This window comes from Elephantulus edwardii, unplaced genomic scaffold, assembly GCF_000299155.1.
Source record: "Elephantulus edwardii isolate Elephantulus edwardi_28Jun2011 unplaced genomic scaffold, EleEdw1.0 scaffold00307, whole genome shotgun sequence".
In the NCBI taxonomy this organism is placed as follows: Eukaryota; Metazoa; Chordata; class Mammalia; order Macroscelidea; family Macroscelididae; genus Elephantulus; species Elephantulus edwardii.
The window spans coordinates 288,369-306,943 of NW_006400057.1; positions in this window are offsets into that span (position 1 = coordinate 288,369).

Below are 18,575 nucleotides of genomic sequence, written 5' to 3' on the forward strand. Positions count from 1 at the left end.
TCCCTTAATAGAAACAAGACAGAGTATATGGATATGAGGTTAATACATGAGTGAGAACTGTTGGTTCCTATATATTTATATTTAAACCGTGCATTTATAGAACATTTTAGATATCCCAAGGTTTTTCAGTAACTATAATGATCAATCCTGGATCAGGGAGAGATTAATCTCGACCTCATATGTTTTCCATGACCCTCTATGAAGTGGATTGATTCAGTGACTGGGATAATGGGGATGGGAGTGTCAGAAACAGTGCGATTGGCATAGGACAGAGCAGAGTTTAGGGCTGTTGTACATAGGGTCACTATGAGTCATAAGCAACTCGACGGCACATAACAACAACAACAACAATCACTATATTAAGAATATCATCACCTCCAGGCTCACCCATTTTGAATAATATTGCATGAGTTCTTTGTTTTTCAATGCAGCGTAGTATTCCATTGTGTGAATATACCACAGTTTCTCTGTCCATTTATTTGTTGTTGGGCACTTAGGTCGTTTCCAACTTCTTGCTATTGTGAACAAAGCTTAGATAAACATGGGAGTGCATATATCTGCTTGGAGGTCGGTTATGGTCAGTTATGGTCTCTTTAGGGTATATTCCCAGTAGTGGAATTGCTGGGTCAAATGGTATTTCTATTTGCAACTTTTTGAGAAAGCACCATACTGCTTTCCACAGTGGTTGGACCATTTTACACTCCCACCAACAGTGAATAAGGACATTATGCTGAGTGAAATATCTCAGTCACAAAAGGACAAATACTGACTGTATGGTGCCACTGTTGTAGAATGAGGCTGACATCAGGGTACAGGTAAGACAAAAACTGGATAAATTATGTTTACTGCATTGAAGCCGACGAAGGAGAGAATAGTTTAAGAGTAATAATTTTAGGGCATAATGATTTTCATAAGAGTCTGGAATGAGGGTTGCAGAGTGGAGTATACTCGGGGTGGGGGTGGGGATGTGCAGAGGGGGGATTGTATACCAATGAAGAAGTTTTTCTTTTGCTTTTCAAGAAAAGCGAACTGGGTGTGTGTGGGGCTGGGCAGGGAGAAAAGTGCAACAATGAATGAATGGAAATCCAAAATCTCTGTAGATGTTCATTGAAATTAATTAAAAAAAAAGACTATCATCACCATGCCCACCACCATCTGTATGGAGTTGACTACAAGCATACAGAGCGCATGGCTTTGCCATTCCTTTTTAGAGGCCAAGGATCTCGCATAGCACAACCCTTGAGCCTGCAGGAGTCTTTTCCCTTGTGATGTGTTTTGCTCTGTCAGGTCATATCACTAGTTTTGTGAATCTGATGTTCAGTTCTTAAACTTCAGTCATTGGTCTTTGTAGCCTTGGGTCAGGTAGGGAGTTCCAGCCTGATATCTGTGCCCCATCCCTTCAGTGCTTCTTAATCTTGAGAGTTTGGTGAGAAGACAGGAATCACCAGCTGTTTAGCTGTGCATGGACCTCATCTTTCCTGTTCTCTCTTTCGTTCCCATCACCTAGTTCTCTACAGTGACTTCTGTAATGCTCAAGTGTGCCGATTTCCTGAATCTACAACAGGCTCTCTTTTGTGCCTTGATCTCTCTGGATGGGATCTTGTAGGGTATTAAGTCCCTCTGGGCAGATGAGCACAGGTCTTTTCTTTATGTCACATTAAGTAAAAAAAAAAATAAATACGTAATTGTGTACTTCAGAAGAAAGAGTCCTTGGTTAAATAGATTTGGAATTTTTTTCAAAGAGATTCTTTCCCATTGGACATCTCTTAGGGCTAGTAGACTTGAGTTGTTTCCACTAGAATCCCAGGATATAGCAACTTTTCCCTACTTCAGTCTCAGTGCCGGGTCACCAGAAATGTTAGAATCAGAAGATAGTATTAAGCAAGCCAAGAACATGTACTTAAGTACATAAAAATGGCGAAGATTGCCAAAGGAGAGAGAACCATCAGTTTCTTTTATTTATGGTCATCATAAGATTCACGTGTGGGCATTAGAAAGTGACTCTTGGACCCCCTCCAGAGACCTGTGATTCAGTAAATTTGAGGTGACACAGTCCTTCAGAACTATTTATTGTCAGTAAGCACCCCAGGTGATTCTGATACCGTTTGAGAAGCACTATATTTTAGCAGAGAAAAGTTTTAGAGACTAAGTTAAGGAGAATTAGGGGGGAAATGGAAGGAATGAGAAATAAAATAAGTAGAAGGTGATTATTCGTTGTGCTATGCTGGCCAGGCTGTGGGTAGGTAGAATTGGTGAACAGGGTTCACCTGGGAGATGGTGTGTTGAAGGTGTATCTTTCTGCACACCAGTCAAATGCTGTTTTAGAGACCCTTTGCTGAAGATGGAGACAAGGTATTGAGGCTTGTTAAGTTGAGGGCCTGTTCTGTCAAAGAGGAATCCTGGTCACTCAGTTGGGATTAAGCTTTGGGCTATTAACCTAAAGACCAGTGGCTTGAGTCCACCAACTGCTCCTCAGGAGAAATGAGATAATTTGCTTCTGTAGAAATTTACAGCCTGAAAAATTCTACTGTAGGCAGCTCTCACTGCCCTTCAAGATTGCTAGGAATTGGAATCGACTCAGTGCCAGTGGATTTTTTTTTTTATTTCATCATCATCATACTTTGAGAAAGTATTGTCTATGAAGTAGAGTCTGTGGAAGTAAAGTTTATAAAGGATGAAGGGAGTGATGGACAGTGAGGAAGTGGAGATAGGTTAGTTGGTAAAAGTTAGAAGGACAATATTAGTTTTCTTAACCAAGCAAAGACTAGGCTGGAAGGAGCATTCTAAGATTTTGAAAAAGCTTACAAGAAGAAAATGAACAAAATGAGATATTCTGAGAACAGTGTTTTCTGTAACTGTGCAAGAGATTCAAGACCTACTGTTAATAGTTGTCTGGAGTCTTGTTTATTCAGGGTAGGTCAGAACAAGTCATTCTGACAGTTTTGAATTGGCATGAACAGGCTGTACTGACTTTTCCTTTTGCTTATAGGTGCTCTTTACGAATGAGCAAATTTCCAGAAAGGAGCTATTGGAGATAATCTTTTACAGAAGAATATATCCAGAGTGACAAACAAACTCTCTACTCCTGCCTGCTTGATTTTTCTTTCCCTCCTCTAGGTACATGTGCAGCTCCACATGGAAACTGTTTTAATATTTAATTATTTTTTTTTTTTTTTTTTAGTGAAAGTTCACGAGGGGTTTTCATTCATTCATGCACATTTTCCTCTCTCCCCCAATTGACTTTATAATTCTTGTCCTATTGCAGGCTGTTAATTGTCATACATGTAATTTCTAATTGTCCATTTCAACCTGAAGTCTTAAAGACATTATTATACTCACTTAGATACTATCTAAGAGTCCCTGGGTGGTGCACAGGGGTAAGTGCTACTTAACCAGAATGTCGGGGGTTGGAGCTCACACAGAGGCATCTCTGAAGAAAGACCTACTGGTCGGCTTCCTAAAGGTCCCACTTTGAAAACCCTGTTCTATTCTTCTGATAGACCTGGAGGGGTCTACCAACTCATGAGTCATAACCAACTCAAGAGCAGCTACTTTTGTTTTGTTTTTAGGCGCCGAGATGGATTGACATACTGACTGTAATGGTGGGCTCAAGTATGTCAGAGAGGAGGAGCGCCAAAGCTAGGGCAGGATTCCACTGTACTGTTCATAGAGTCACTGTGAGTTGTACTTGACAGTACTTAGCAACAACAGCCATACCCATAAAGGGCTCTGTTTCTAACAGGTTCAGAGGCCAAGCATGAGAAGATATTTGAAGTGAACTTCAGTAGCCAAAGGAAAACATCTCTGTTGGTAAAATTGTGAAGGGAGCTCTAGTGGTGTATTCCAGAGGGAGTTGTGCAACTAACCCAAAGGAGGTGATGCACACCCATCCATGGCTTCTCAGGAGGAGGGCCAGCAGTCTTTCCCCCAAGCAGTTTACAGCTTCTGAAAACCTGCTGGTGGGTCAGCTATGAGTAGATTCCAACTCAACCACAATGAGCTTGAATTTGAGTAGAATTTTATTGACTGTGAAATAATAGGACCCAGCTGGGTAATCATCGACACAGACTAGGGATGCACCCATCAGCTCTTCCACCTTTGAAAGGCCCATTTTGCACCTTTAACATAAAGAAAACATTTCCCTCTTCCCCCATTCAGCCCTTGTTAACACTTAACTGTGCTCCTGTGAGACCTGCAGGTAGACTCAGAAGCAGTCATTCGAACAGAACAAGGGAACAGTGCAGGGTTTAAAATTAGGAAAGGTGCACTTCAATATTGTATCCTTTCCCCATTCAGTCTGTGTACTGAGCTGGTAATACAAGCAGCTGGACTATAGCAAGGTCAGAGGGGCATCAGGATTGGAGGAAGATTCATCAACCAGCATTATGCAGATGGCACAACCTTGTTTGCTAAAGTGAAGAGGAGTTTAAGCACTTCTTACTGAAGATTTAAAAAGCATGACCTTCAATATGGATTTGTTATTGTTGTTGTTATGTGCCATCGAGTCTCTTGCAACTCATAGTGACCCTATGTACAACAGCTCTAAAGTATGCTCTGTCCTGTGCCAGTCGCACTGTTTCTGACACACCCATCCCGATTATCCCAGTCACTGAATCAATCCACCTCATAGAGGGCCTTCCCCTCCTGCACTGTCCCTCCACCCTACCAAGTATGATGTCCCTCTCCAAGGACCAATCCCTCCTTACAGCATGTCCAAAGTATGTCAGACAAAGCCTTAGAATCCTTGCCTCCAAGGAGCCGCCCTGTTTAACCCTCTCCAGGCTGAATCTGTTTGTTTTCCTCACAGTCCATGGTACCCTCAATACTCTTCTCCAGCACCATAGTTCAAAGGCATCAATTCTCCTTCTATCCTCCCTAGTCATTGTCCAACTCTCTGATGCATAACAAGTGATAGCAAAGACCATGGCCTGTATCAGACGCACCTTAGTCTCCAGAGAGACACCATTGCTCTTCAGTACTTTGGAAAGGTCCCGAACAGCAGGCTTTCCCATAGCAGTACGTCTTTTCATTTCATGGCTACTGGTGCCAAGAGTGTTGACTGTGGAGCCAAGCAAACTCAATATGGATTATACCTCAAAATAAAGAAAGCAAAGTTATTCACTATTGGACCCATAGACAAAAGCATAATAAGTGGAAGAAATTTGAAGATGTCAAAGATTTCATATTCTCTGAATCCACAATCAACACCCATGATAAGCAGCAGTCAGGAATCAAAAGACATGTAGCCTTGGGCAATCTGCTGTCAAGGACCACTCCTGTAGACTGTTAAATAGCAAAGATGCCACTTTCAAGTTATGCCTTACCAGAGCAAGGATGCTTTCAATTGCTTCTTAGACTTGTGAAATTTCTACAATGAATAGGGAAGAAGAATTAATACTTTAAATTGTAATGTTGATGAAAAATATTAAATATACCAAGGGCCACAAAGAACAAATAAATCAGTCTGAGAAGAGGTAGCTGGTCTGCTCCCTAGAGGTAAAGATGATGAAGCTTTGTCTCACATACTTTGGGCATGTTATCAGGTAGGGCCAATCCTTGGAAAAACACATCATGCCTGGAAAAGTAGACAGTCAGCAAAAGACAGGAAGACCCTCATTAAGATGGATTGGCATAGTGACTGCAGCAATGAGCACAGTGAGGATGGTAACAGATGGGGGGTGGTTTAGATCTGTGATTCTTGGGGTCACTACGAGTCAGAGACCACTTATTGGCACCTAACTAGAACTACAACTTTATAACCACTGGGCCGATTGTTAGCATCATGATAGATGATGAAGAGGCTGATATTGTTAACTTTTGTTTGGCTCCACAATCAACACTCTTGGTACCAGCATCCAGGAAATCAAAAGATTAATTACACTCAGAAAACCTGCAGTCAGATACCTCTCCAGAGTACTGAAGAGAATAATGTCATTCTGGATACTAAGGTGTGCTTGATCTAGGCCAAGGTCTTCCCAATAATTTGCTAGGCCTCAGAGATCTGGAAAATGACTGAGGATATAGTAGGAGAATTTATGCCTTTGAGTTGTGGTGCTGGAGAAGAGTATTGAATATACCATGGACTGCTAGGAGAACAAACAATTTCATCCTACAGAGGGTTAAACTGGGCAGCTCCTTGGAGGCAAGGATTCTGAAGCTCGATCTGACATACTTTGGGCATGTTGCAAGGAGAGACCAGTCCACAGGCAGCGACATTATGCTTGGCAGGTTGGAGGTGGAGGGATCGCGCAAGAGAGGAAGACCCTCGATGAGATGGATTGACTCAGTGCCTGGGTTCTTGGGGGTGATTGTGTCAGGAGATGATGAGGTTGGCACAGTATAGAGCAGGGTTCAGAGCTGTTGTACATAGCGTCGCTATGAGTCACAAATGACTCAACGGCACTATCAACAACTGAACTTGATCTTTATAATTTCATTTAATTTTTGAGGCAACCAAGCAAGGTAAATGATACTGCTCATGTGTAGTAGAGGACAAGATTCTGAGATGAGGCAACCTAGACAAAACTAAGATGAAGTGCAAATTACAGATACAGCGTCTTCCCTTTGACCTACGTGATGCGCTGTCAGTGAGGATCCAGAACAGCAAGCAAGATATTTTCTTTTGTCTGTGGTTTTAAAAAAAGTGTGATTTTATATCAAATTAATCATGTCAGTCAAAAGGAAGAACTATCTGGCCTAAATACTTTCTCTTTCCTTTTATCTTTCTACTAACTTTCCCAAAACACTTTCTTCAAACTTTTATCCAGACCACATTTCTTAGAATCTTCTGAAATACTTGACTCCAGCTGACCTCCTCTCCCAAGACAGAATTGCTCTGTTATTGCTCCATCTTTATGGAGACTGAAGCAATAGTGATGGTTTATTTCCTTTTCCTTTTACTTAACACCTTTGAGGTTTTTATCATAAATGCAAATTTTAGGTTTGGTTGTTTTTTTTTTAAACAACCACTTGCTAATATCTCTTGCTTATCCTGGTGTCTAAAAGTGGGCAGTCCTTTTCTCTGATTAAAGCAGCAAAGAAGCAGCGGATTTTCTGGTACATAGAAAAGATGTCAACTCTTTGCCTGCTCTTAGTCAGCCATCCGTGATTTTTCATGTAGGCAGTCTAATTGCTGCTTCTGCTGTAAAGGTGCTCTTGCTCTCTGCCAGATTCTTTCTAACATTTGTTCTTTACACGACACACTTTTAGAATCTCAGCAGTCATATGAGATGATCTACAATGATTGGAATTACCCCTTGGCTTTTTTTTTTTTTTGTGAAAGCTGAAAGATGCATATTGGAACCCAGTAAATGTCTGTTGGCCAGAAATGATTCTTTCGTGAACCTGGCACAAGACCTACTTGACACACAGTCAAAAGAATTCCATCTCATTGCCGTCAAGTCTGATCTGACTCATAACTGACCTGCCGTTGGACTTCCAAGCCTGTTGATTACCCAGGAGAATGCCATAGTTTTGGCTCGACAGCGTAACTTGTTACAGACGAAGCCACCAGAGCTCCCTGGACCTGTAGTAAAAAGCCAAAACTACAACAACTTCCTTGCTATTAAGTTAGAACCAACTCATAACTGGCCCTTCACTGGATTTCTGGGGCTGAAAATCACAGGGGATAAGATTGCCATCTTTTTCCTATGGAGCCTCTGGTGGATTTGAACACTGCAGTTATACTGATTTTATTTATCACAATTCTGAGGAAGCTGGAGAAGGTGATTCCCCTCCTCCCCCCAATTTGTTCTTTAATTAATATCTTTTGAGATTTTAGAAGTGCTCCAATGAAGAGCATTTTATAAATGTTGAGAAGAAGACAGAAGGGAACAGGACACTGGGATGAGATGGCAGGTCTCTGGGTGGACTTCATCCCTCTGTTTATTAGCTGTGTAGCAATGAGAAAGTTTTTCAGCTTCTCTGAAATGTTAAATTTTTGGTTAGTTTGTTTGTTTTTAAATGAGGATAATGATAGCTGCATCGTAAGATGATACTTTCGGTTCCCATTGTAATAACACATGAAGATTACCATTGGGCCACGCTCTTGTCCTAACCAGCCTCTCCCTGTCCTATGACATGTGAAATATGAGTGAAAACAGAGAAAGAAATACAACTCACCTGAGTTATTAGTGAATTAATGAACAAGATAACATATAAAACATGTATTGACCAATTAGAGAGCACTCTTTAAACAAAATCTACATGCTAAAAGTGTAACTAATATGTGGATGAGTGGTGGTGGGGACCGCTTGATACTTCATTTTTCTGGAGTCTGTAGAGAATTTCACCCAAATATGTGTTGATGTATGTTAACTCGCTCAAATTACACAGAATAAAGGATATCTATCACCTGTGAGCGCAGGGGACCATTTAGGATGAGAGTTTGGTGCGCAGAGATGGTGAGGATAGGGTGAAAGAATTAGGAAAGATCCGATGGGGACCTAGAAAGACGAGTAATAGTAGTCAAATGGTGATTGATTTTATAAAACACAGTGTACAGGAGTGATTGTTAGAAACACAAAGTGAATGTAGGAATGTGTGAAAAGCAGTGTACATGAATTATATACATTGTATACAAATTTTGCATGCAAAGCAATATAAAATAAAAACAAGACCATCTTTAGGAACCCTTGTGGTAGGATGGGTTATGTCCTAGACTGCTAACTAAAAGGTGGGTATTTGGAACCCACCAGCTGCTCCACTGGAGAAAAATGAGATTGCCTCCTCTAGTAAAGATTTACAGCCTCAGAAACCTGGTGGAGGGTCTACAGGAGTCAGAGGTGACTCATACACAGGGGGTTTGGATTTACATTACTCCAAAAAGTCAATTTCTCAAAAGCAGGTGAGAAGACAAAAGAGTTGGGAGGGAGATAACAAATGAGGAAATGAACAGGTTGGACTGCAGTTAATGAGACTGTTGACACATTGTGGAAAATGTAACTAATATCACTGAATAGCTTGTATAGAAATTGTCAGATGGGAACCCAAGTTGTTGTGAAAACTTTCACTGCAAGCACAATAGTACTCAAGCAACTAACAAAGAAATAAGATTTGAGACGGGAAAAATTAACTCAAGCCAGAGAGCAAGAACTCACAGGTATCGACTTTGGATACATTTGTTAACCAGAGAGCAGGACACACAGATTCAACAGTTCATTTAGAGAATAGAACTTGAAGATGAGGAATGTAGCTGCTCAGTTTTATCAGAGTGAATTCTTAGTGATAGTGCTTATTCTAGCCATCTGAGGACACGTGAATGGAAAAGCTATCTGCTGCCTTTCACACTGTGTTATTTAAGGCATCAGCAAAACTAGGGCATGTGCAATTTTCTTTTGTTCCAGTCCTTTGACTAAGTGGTAGAAAAGAGAGATCAAGATCAAATTATGGGAAACTAGAAAAGGTGCACTGTTATGTTAGAGTCCTCTCAAGATTTCAGCTGAAATTTGTCTCCGAGATCTTTTTGTCTCTGCCAAATGGCAATGACTCATTTTCAGGGTACCTGAGGAGAAGCAGTCAGAACTGACGGACAGAACTACCTGGCACAGAGATTGTGGTTCACACCATATCCACATGTGCTTGTGTCCGAGGGACTCTTTAAACTTGTCTTCTCCCTTGCTCCCTTCCCGTAACAACCACCTCTGCCTACTAGGCTGTTTAAAAGACAGCAAATGTGTTTCTAGAAATGGCTTCAAGTTACTTAAGAGCAAGTATATAAACAGATGCATTGTTAGACTGCTGTTATTTCTAGTGTCATTTATTACTATGATTTAAGATTTAAAAAAAAATCTTATTTCTCTTAGCAACTAATTGAAAATTTTTTGAGCTAGACATCTTTTCTAATATATATTTTTTAAATTTTATACTGATTTATGTACAAAGTTCAAATACCTTGTTTTTCACACAAGATCTGTCCCATTTCCTTCATTTCCCCATCAAATTCCTGATACATGTTTTTAAATTCCCTTATCACAGTTTATAACTATTAAGTAATTGTAATATTATTGTCAACGGAATTTTATATTTAGAAAATTAATAGCAGTTTCACAAGTGTCTTTCATGGGACTAAGAGGAACTCTTGCTCATTCATGTTCCTTTTACCTATAAAATGAAAAGGATTTTTAAAAACTAATATTTTTCTCATAGAGAGCAGCTGGCCTAGCAGACAGAAAGTCATGCTCTCAAGCCAAAGGTGGATGACTCTACTCCGCGGCCCTCCGGCCTGACTTTAAATTGTTTTTGTGAAACATTCTTCTAGGTCGTATAGCTCTGGTGTGTCCACTTGCCATACAGAGGTAGCTTGTGGTTGCTGTGAAGCTGAATACTGTGACACTGATGAGTCAAATGTGAGAATGGTTACTCATGGTGGACAGTGTTTGTTGGAGCTCTCCGATTAAAACAAGCTTGGAAGCAGGAGTGGCATCCAATTCCATAATAGCTTGCTTCTGGAAACCCTATGAACCTGGAGAAAGGTTCTTAACAAAAAGTTATGCAGGTGTCCAGGACTTTTGTTTATAGGGTCGCTATGAGTCGCCTACAACTAGATGGCACTTAACAACAACAACAACATTTTTCTCTCAATTTTTTATTGTGATTTGAGTGAAAGTTTACAAGGCATATTGTATTTCCCATCAATTATGCATGCACATTTCATTCCATAATGTTAATTTTAATACCCAGTGTGTAAACATCCATTCGTCCCATAGTATCCTTCCCTTTGCCTATATATTAATAATTGTTAGAAATTATGAATTTCTTTTCCACTCCCCTCCTCCCTTTCCCTGGAAAAATGAAAAGGTTTTGAGCTGATCTGTAATCAGTGCCCATCATATATACAGATATAGATACAGGAAGCCTGGGTCAAGTCTCCAAGCTCTCTGATGTGTTTCTTAGGATTCACAGATCAAAACCTTACCCCATCCTGCACCATCCTCACAAGCTCCACTGTGCTGAAGCCCACTGTTTTAGTCCATCCTGTGCAGGGTCTTCTTCTCTATTACTGACCTTCTTTCTACCTTTTACAGCTTAATGTCTCTCTTCAAGGACTGGTTTCTCCTAGAATATGCCCGAAGTAAGACACAGCTTCAGCATCCTTGCCTACAAGGAACACGCTGGTTGCAGTTCTTCCAAGAATGATTTGTTTGTTCTTTTGGCAGTCCATAGGATATTCAGTGGGCTTCACCAGTACCGCAAGTCAAAGGCATTGGTTCGTCTTTGATCTTCCTATTAATTGTTCAAATTTCACATGCATATGGCAGAAATAAAAACATAGCTTGGGTCAGAAGTGCTTTAGTGTTTCAACTGACAGCCTTGCTCTTTAGTACTTGAAAAACAAATTTACCCAGTGCGCCTTTTGATGTCCTAACTGCTGCTATTGTGGATGCTGGTTATGGATCCAAGTAAAGTGAAATAATTGACAATTAGTTGAACACTTTCAATTCACCAAACTCTGAAAATAAGCCTGAAATTTCTCAAAATGGTAAATCTAAGACTTGAAAAGTACTGAGACTAAGGGGTAAAATGTGCAGCAATGGGTGAATGAAAATCCAACTTTTCTGTAAACTTTTGTTAAAATCAAAATTAAATATTTTATTTTTTAAAAAAGAAGAGTATTAAAATCATGTGAAAGAGATAAGAAAAGTATGCTATAGATATATACAAAGTTTTTTCATTATCTACAGAATGAATTTTTTTAAAAAAAATTCTATTAAATTCTACAAAAATTTACAAAATTCAAATACAGTGTTTTCAAGAACAAATTCTTTCCATTTCCCTTACCCCCCCCACCCATCATATTGTACAACTCCGTGATTAATACCCCCTCCCCCTGCACATCCTCATCCCTCTGCTTCCAACCTCTCCCACCCCTTTTGGATCCTTACACTCATTCTAAAATAATGGTTTTATACAATATTTATCCTTGTGAGACTGAGTTAGTTCACTCAGCATAATGCTTTCCAGTCCCTCCGAAGTTAGGTGATTATTTATAAAATCATTGCTCCTGCGTGCTGCATAATATCTCATTGTGTGGATGTATCACAGTTTCTCAGTACATTTGATGGTGGTTGGACATTTGGACTGCATGTTCTTGCAATGGTGAGTAATGCTGCTGTGAACATTGGTGTACAAATCTCCATTTGTGCCTCAGTTCTCATTTTCTCAGAATGTATTCCAAATAGTGGAATAGCTGAGTCATATGGAATTTCTATGTTCAGCTTTTGAGGAAGCACCAAACTACCTTCTAGAACGGTTGTACCATTTTACATTCCCACCAACAGTGTATAAAGAGTTCCTTTCTCGCCACATCCTCTCCAACATCTATTACTTACTGCCCTGTTAAACTTTGCCACTGTTATGGAGCGAGATGGTACCTAATTGTGGCTTTGATTTGCATCTCTCTTACTGTCAGTGATTTGGAGCATTTCTTCATATATCTGTTTGCCATTCGAGTATTTTCCTCTGTGAAAATTCTTTCCATGGCTTTTGCCCATTTCGTAGTTGAGTCTTTTTCTTGTGGAGGCCCAGGAGTATTATTTCAACTTTTGTTATAAGCTCTTGTCTGAAATGGTATTACCAAATGTTTGTTCCTAGTTTGTAGGTTTTCTTTTTACCCTCTTTGAAAAAGTTTTTGATGCACACATGGATTTAATCTTTAGAAGGGCCCATGCATCAATTTTACGCTCTTCAGATTGTTCATTACTGGTTGTATTTGGCAGTCTCCTATAATTTGGAAAAGTGCTTGTAACCTTAATCCCATTTTGTCTCTTATGGATATTATTGTTTTGGGCTTTACTCTCAGGTCTCTGATCCACCTTGAGTTGATTTTTGTGTATGGTGTGAGATGTGTATCATGTTTCACCTTTCTGCAGGTTTGCCAGCACTATTTGTTGAAGAGGTTATCATTTCTGCATTTGATAGCTTTGATTTTCTTATTGACTCTCAATTGATAGTCTATTTCTGGGTTCCCAATTCTGTTCCATTGATCAATGTGCCTGTCTTTGTACCAGTACCATGCTGTTTTGGTTACCACTGCTGTGTTGTAAGTGTTGAGGTCAGAGAGTACTATGGCTCCAACCTCATTTTTGTTTCTCAGAAGTGTTTTGCTTATTTGGGGTCTCTTGCCTCTCCAAATAAGTTTGATAATTTCCCTTTCAATCTCCTTGAAAAAGGGGGAAAAAAGAATTTGATATCTGTATTGGAATTTCATTGACCATGTATATTGCTTTTGGTAAGATTGTCGTTTTCACAATATTGAGTCTTCCTGTCCATAAGCAGGGCACATTTTTCCATTTCTTTAGATCTTTTATTGTATCTTGCAGAAATGCTCTGTAGTTTTCTTTGTACAGGTCTTTTATATCTCTTGTTAGGTTCACTCCCAAGTATCTCAATTTGTGGTTGGCTGTTATAAATGGCATTGCTTTCTTTATTTCCTTCTCTGAATTCTTTTTGTTATTGTAGAGGCATCCTATTGATTTTTGGATATTTATCTTATGTCCTGACATTCTCCTAAATTGGCTTATTAACTCTTAACAGGTTTGGTTTTTTTTTTGTTGAGTCTTTGGGGTTTTCTATTTGTACTATCATATCATCTGTGTATAATAACAGTTTAACCTTCTCTTTGCAGATCTGGGTGCCTTTTATTTCCTTCTTTTGTCATGTGGCCCTAGCAAGCACTTCCAATACAGTATTGAAAAGAAGTGGTGAAAGTGGGCACCCTTGTCTGGTCCCTGTTTGCAAGGAAAATGTTTTTAGTCTTTCTCTATGGAGAATGATGTTGGGTCTTGGTTTTGCATATGTACTTTTTCCACTATTTTGAGGAAATTCCCTTCTATTCCAGTTTTGATGAGTGTCTATTAGGAAGGGTTGTTGGATTTTGTCAAATGCCTTTTCTGCATCAATTGCTAAGATCATATGGTTCTTGTTACTTATTTTGTTAGTATAGTGAATTACGGTGATTTTCTGATGTTGAACTATCTTTGCATACATGTTATGAATCCCACTTGGTCATGGTGAATATTTTTTTATGTGCTTTTGAATTCTGTTGGCTAGGATTTTGTTAAAGATTTTTGCATCTATATTCATGAGAGATATTGGTCTGTAGTTTTCTTTCTTGGTAATATCTTTACCTGGTTTTGGTATTAGGATTTGCTTGCTTCATAGAATGACTCTGGAAGTCTTTCTTCTTTTTCAATTTTTTTAAATAATTTGAGTAGAATGGGTGCTGATCCTCCCTGAATGTTTGGTAGAATTCAGCTGTGAAGCCATCTGGTCCAGGACTTTTCTTTTGGGGAAGTCTTTTTATGACCTTTTCAATTTCTTCTCTTGTGATGGATCTGTTGAAGTGTTCTGTATCTGTCCTTGTCAATCTGAGTATGGCATGAGTTTCAAGGAATTTGACTATTTCCTCTAGGTTTTCACATTTATCACAGTATAGCTTTTTATAGTATTCTGAAATTATCTATTTAATTTCCTCTGGTTCTGTTGTGATGACACCTCTGTCATTTCTTAATTGAGTTATCTGTGTCTTTTCTTTTCCCCCCTTTTGTTAAATTTGCCATTGTTTTGTCAATTTTGTTGACCCTTTCAAAAATCCAGCTCCTGGTGGGATAGATGGTTTCAACTATTTTTCTGTTTTCTATCTCATTGATTTCAGCTCTTGTCCTTATGATATCTTTTCTTCTAGAAGTTGTAGGATTAGATTGTTGATCTTTTTCTATTTGCTGAAGGTATTGAGTTAGATCATTGATTCTTCTTCTTTCTTCCTTTTTTATGTGTGTCTATCACTGTGAACTCCCCCCCGCGGACTGCCTTAGCTGTGTCCCAGAGATTTTGGTAATTTGTACTATCATTATCATTTGAGAATGGAATATTTAAGTGATAATTTGTTGATCATAAATGTTGAGGGAAATGAAAAGCAGAGTGTAATCTATTAGGTTATAATTTGTGTTAGGCACTGTGTGTGCTTAACTCTGACTCATAATATGACCTTAAATATAACAGAAGAAAACACTGTCTGGTATTGTGCCATCTTCATAACTAATGGTGTGTTTAAGTTTATTGTTTTGGCTGTGGTGTTAATACATATCACAGATTTCTTCATTCTCTCTCTCTCTCCCCCAAACATGATGTCCTTCTCAATAGATTGGTCTTTCCTGATAACATTGCCCAAGAAAGTGAACCAAAGTGTCACCATCTTTACATTGAAGGTACAGACTGGTTTGTTCCTTCTTCTTGTTTGTGATATATTAACTCCTTTCCAAAACCACTGATTCAAATGCACCCATTCTTTGTCTTCCTTTGTCATTGTCCATCATTTGCATACTTATGAGACTATTGAAAAGACATGTTGCAGGCAAGCACATCAAAGTTACCTCTTTTGCTTTTTTAAACATTTAAGGACTTAATTTGTAGCAGACTATTCCAATGCAATACATGGTTTTCCATGCACATTTATTGTTGCTCTTCTTAGACTTCAGCTTATTTGTTTATTGTGGTTTTTTTTTTATCAGTGAGGATTTTCATTTTCTTCATGTTCAGGTGTAATCTGTTTTGAATCTTGTAATCTTTGACTTTTTTGGCAGTAAGACAGTAAGTTATCTTTATTTTCCATAATCAGACTTGTGTATCTACGTATGTTTTGTTAGGTGTCATCAAGTCAAGTACATTCCGTATTGACCCTAAGAACAGCAGATCTATTCCCTGCCCTGTGCTGTGTCAACTTGATCATCTCCAATATACTTGAGCCCATTCTTTTTTTTTTAATGGAAATCCTCAGTCTCTGTAAACTTTTATTAAAATTAATAATAATTTAAAAATTAAAAAGTTTAATAGTTACCAGAAGCAGCAGGTAGAAAGAAGTAAAGTCATTGTTTAGGAAGGAAGTATTTACTTTCTGTTGATGGTGATGGGAAATTTAGCAGCAGATATGTGTTATGCAGATGACACAACCCTGCTTGCTGAAACTGAGGAGGACCTCATGCACTTGCTGCAGAGGGCCAAGGACTGCAGACTTCAGTATGGACTGAGGCTCAATGTCAAGAAGACAAAAATTCTCACCACTGGACCAATTGGCAGCATCAAGATGGATGGCAAAGAGGTTGAGATTGTTCACAGCCTTGGTTTGCTCGGCTCCACGGTCAACACTCTTGGCCAGGAAATCAAAAAACATATTGCGATGGGAAAGTCTGCTGTTAGGGACCTCTCTAAAGTACTCAAGAGCAACGGTGTGTCTCTGGAGACTAAGGTGCGTCTGATAGAGGCCATGGTCTTTGCAGTCACTTGTTATGCATCAGAGAGCTGTACAATGACTATGGAGGATAGCAGCTGTGGTGCTGGCGAAGGGTATTGAGGGTACCATGGACTGCCAAGAAAACAAACAGATTTATCCTTGAGAGGGTTAAACCAGGCTATTCCTTGGAGGCCAGGATTCTGGGGATTCGTCTGACATACTTTGGATATGCTGTAAGGAGGGACCGGACCTTGGAGAGGGACATCATGCTTGGGAACAGCACAGGAGGGGAAGACCTATAAGGTGGATTGATTCAGTGACTGGGATAATCAGGATGGGTGTATCAGAGGCAGTAAGATTGGCACAGGATAGAGCAGGGTTTAGGGCTGTTGTACATAGGGTCGCTATGAGTCACAAGCGACTCGACAGCACATAAGAACAACATTGATGACCGCACAACACAAGCACATGTGATAATACATATCTTCTTAATTTAACATTCTAAGACCCCATTCTTAAAGTCACTGTGTCAGTCCATCTTGTTGAGGGTATTCCTTTCTTTCACTGACCCTCTAACTCATCAATCATCATATCTTTTTGCCCAAGGACTGGTCCCTCTTAACAACATGCTTACATTATGTAAAACAAAGTTTAAGCATCCTGGCCACCAAGGAGTACCCTGGTTGCATTTTCTCCAAGATCTATTCATTTGCTCTTTTGACTGTACTTGAGATGTTCAGTACTCTTTTCTAACACCACAGTTTAAAGACTTTGGTTCCTCTTCCATCTTTATTCATTGTCAAACTTTGAGATGCTTAGCTAATAATTGAAAAAGACCATGTATTGAACCAGGTGAACCTTAGTGTTTAAACTGACATCATTATTCCTTAGAACTTTGGAGAAAGTCCTTGACAGCAGTTTTTCTACAAAATTTGAATATATTGTTTTTCAGAACATATTCTTTCCGTTTCTCTCACACACCTTTCCATCAAATTGTTCAACCCCATGGTTAATCTCCCCTTCCCATGCACATCCTCATCTCTCTGCTTCCACCCCTCCTTAGATCCTCATACTCATTAATGATCTTATATAGTATTTGTCCTCGTGGGACTGAGTTAGTTCACTCAGCATAATGCTCTCCAGTCCCTCCCAAATTAAGTAATAATTTATAAAATTATTGCTCCTGCATGTTGCGTGGTATTCCATTGTATCAGTGTACCCTAATTTCTCAGTTCATTCAGTTGTGATTGGACATCTGGGATGTTTCCATGTTCTTGTCCTGGTGAATAATGCTGCTATGAACATAGGTGTCCTCCATTTGTACCTCAGTTCTCATTTTCTCAGGTTGTATTCCATGCAGTGTAATAGGTGGGTCATATGGACATTCTATGTTCAGCTTTTTGAGGAAGTGCCAAACTGCCTTCCACAATGGTTGTACCATTTTAAAATCCACCACAAGTGTCTAAGAGTTCCCTCTCGCTCATCCTCTTCAACATTTATTACTTGGATAGCAGGTTTTCTTAATGTGATAAGTCTTTTGATTTCTTGAGTGTTGGTACCAAGGGTGTTGATTGTGGATGTAAGAAAGATGAATCATTGACTATTTCAGTCCTTTCTCTATCTATCATAATGTTGCCTTTTGGCCAAGTAGTGAGGACTTTTGTTTTCATGATGTTGAGATGTAACCCATATTGAAGACTGGAGATTTTGATCTTTTGATCTTTTGCAGGAAGTACTTCCAGTCTTCTAGACTTGCACCAAGCAAGATCATGATGCCATGTTCTTCTTCCTATAGTCCACCTTATCACATTAATTTGTTTAGCATAAAGTTTGAGTAAGATGAAAGAATAGAACCCTGCTGTACTTTAAAAAATTTAAAAAGCTCATACCCTTGTTTTGTTAAAATGCTCTCTACTCTATTTTTAAAGTTTTAATTACTAATTTTTTATTGTGAATTGAATGAAAGTTTACAGAGAAATTTAGTTTTTCACTGGACAGTTTCTATCCATTTTGTTTCCTATGTTGCTTGCCACTCCGACAGCGGGGTCTCACTCATCTAGTTTCCCCTGTGTCTCCTGCTCCCACCCTTCTCCTTCCCTAACACCTCCTGCCTTCTCTGCGTTGTTCCTGGGCAAATGTTCCCATTCTCACCTCATGTGTTTAATGCTCGATAGAGCCCTTGTCTCTCCACGTACAAGGTCTGTGTGAGTACAGTTAAGTGTTCCAGTTCTCGTTTTTGTAATGCTTTCCATATCCTGTTATATTCCAGAGTCAGATGCCTTTGTATAGTTGATAAAATCTTTGTGGTATTCATATGTGTGAGTGTGTGTGTGTGTGTGTGTGTGTG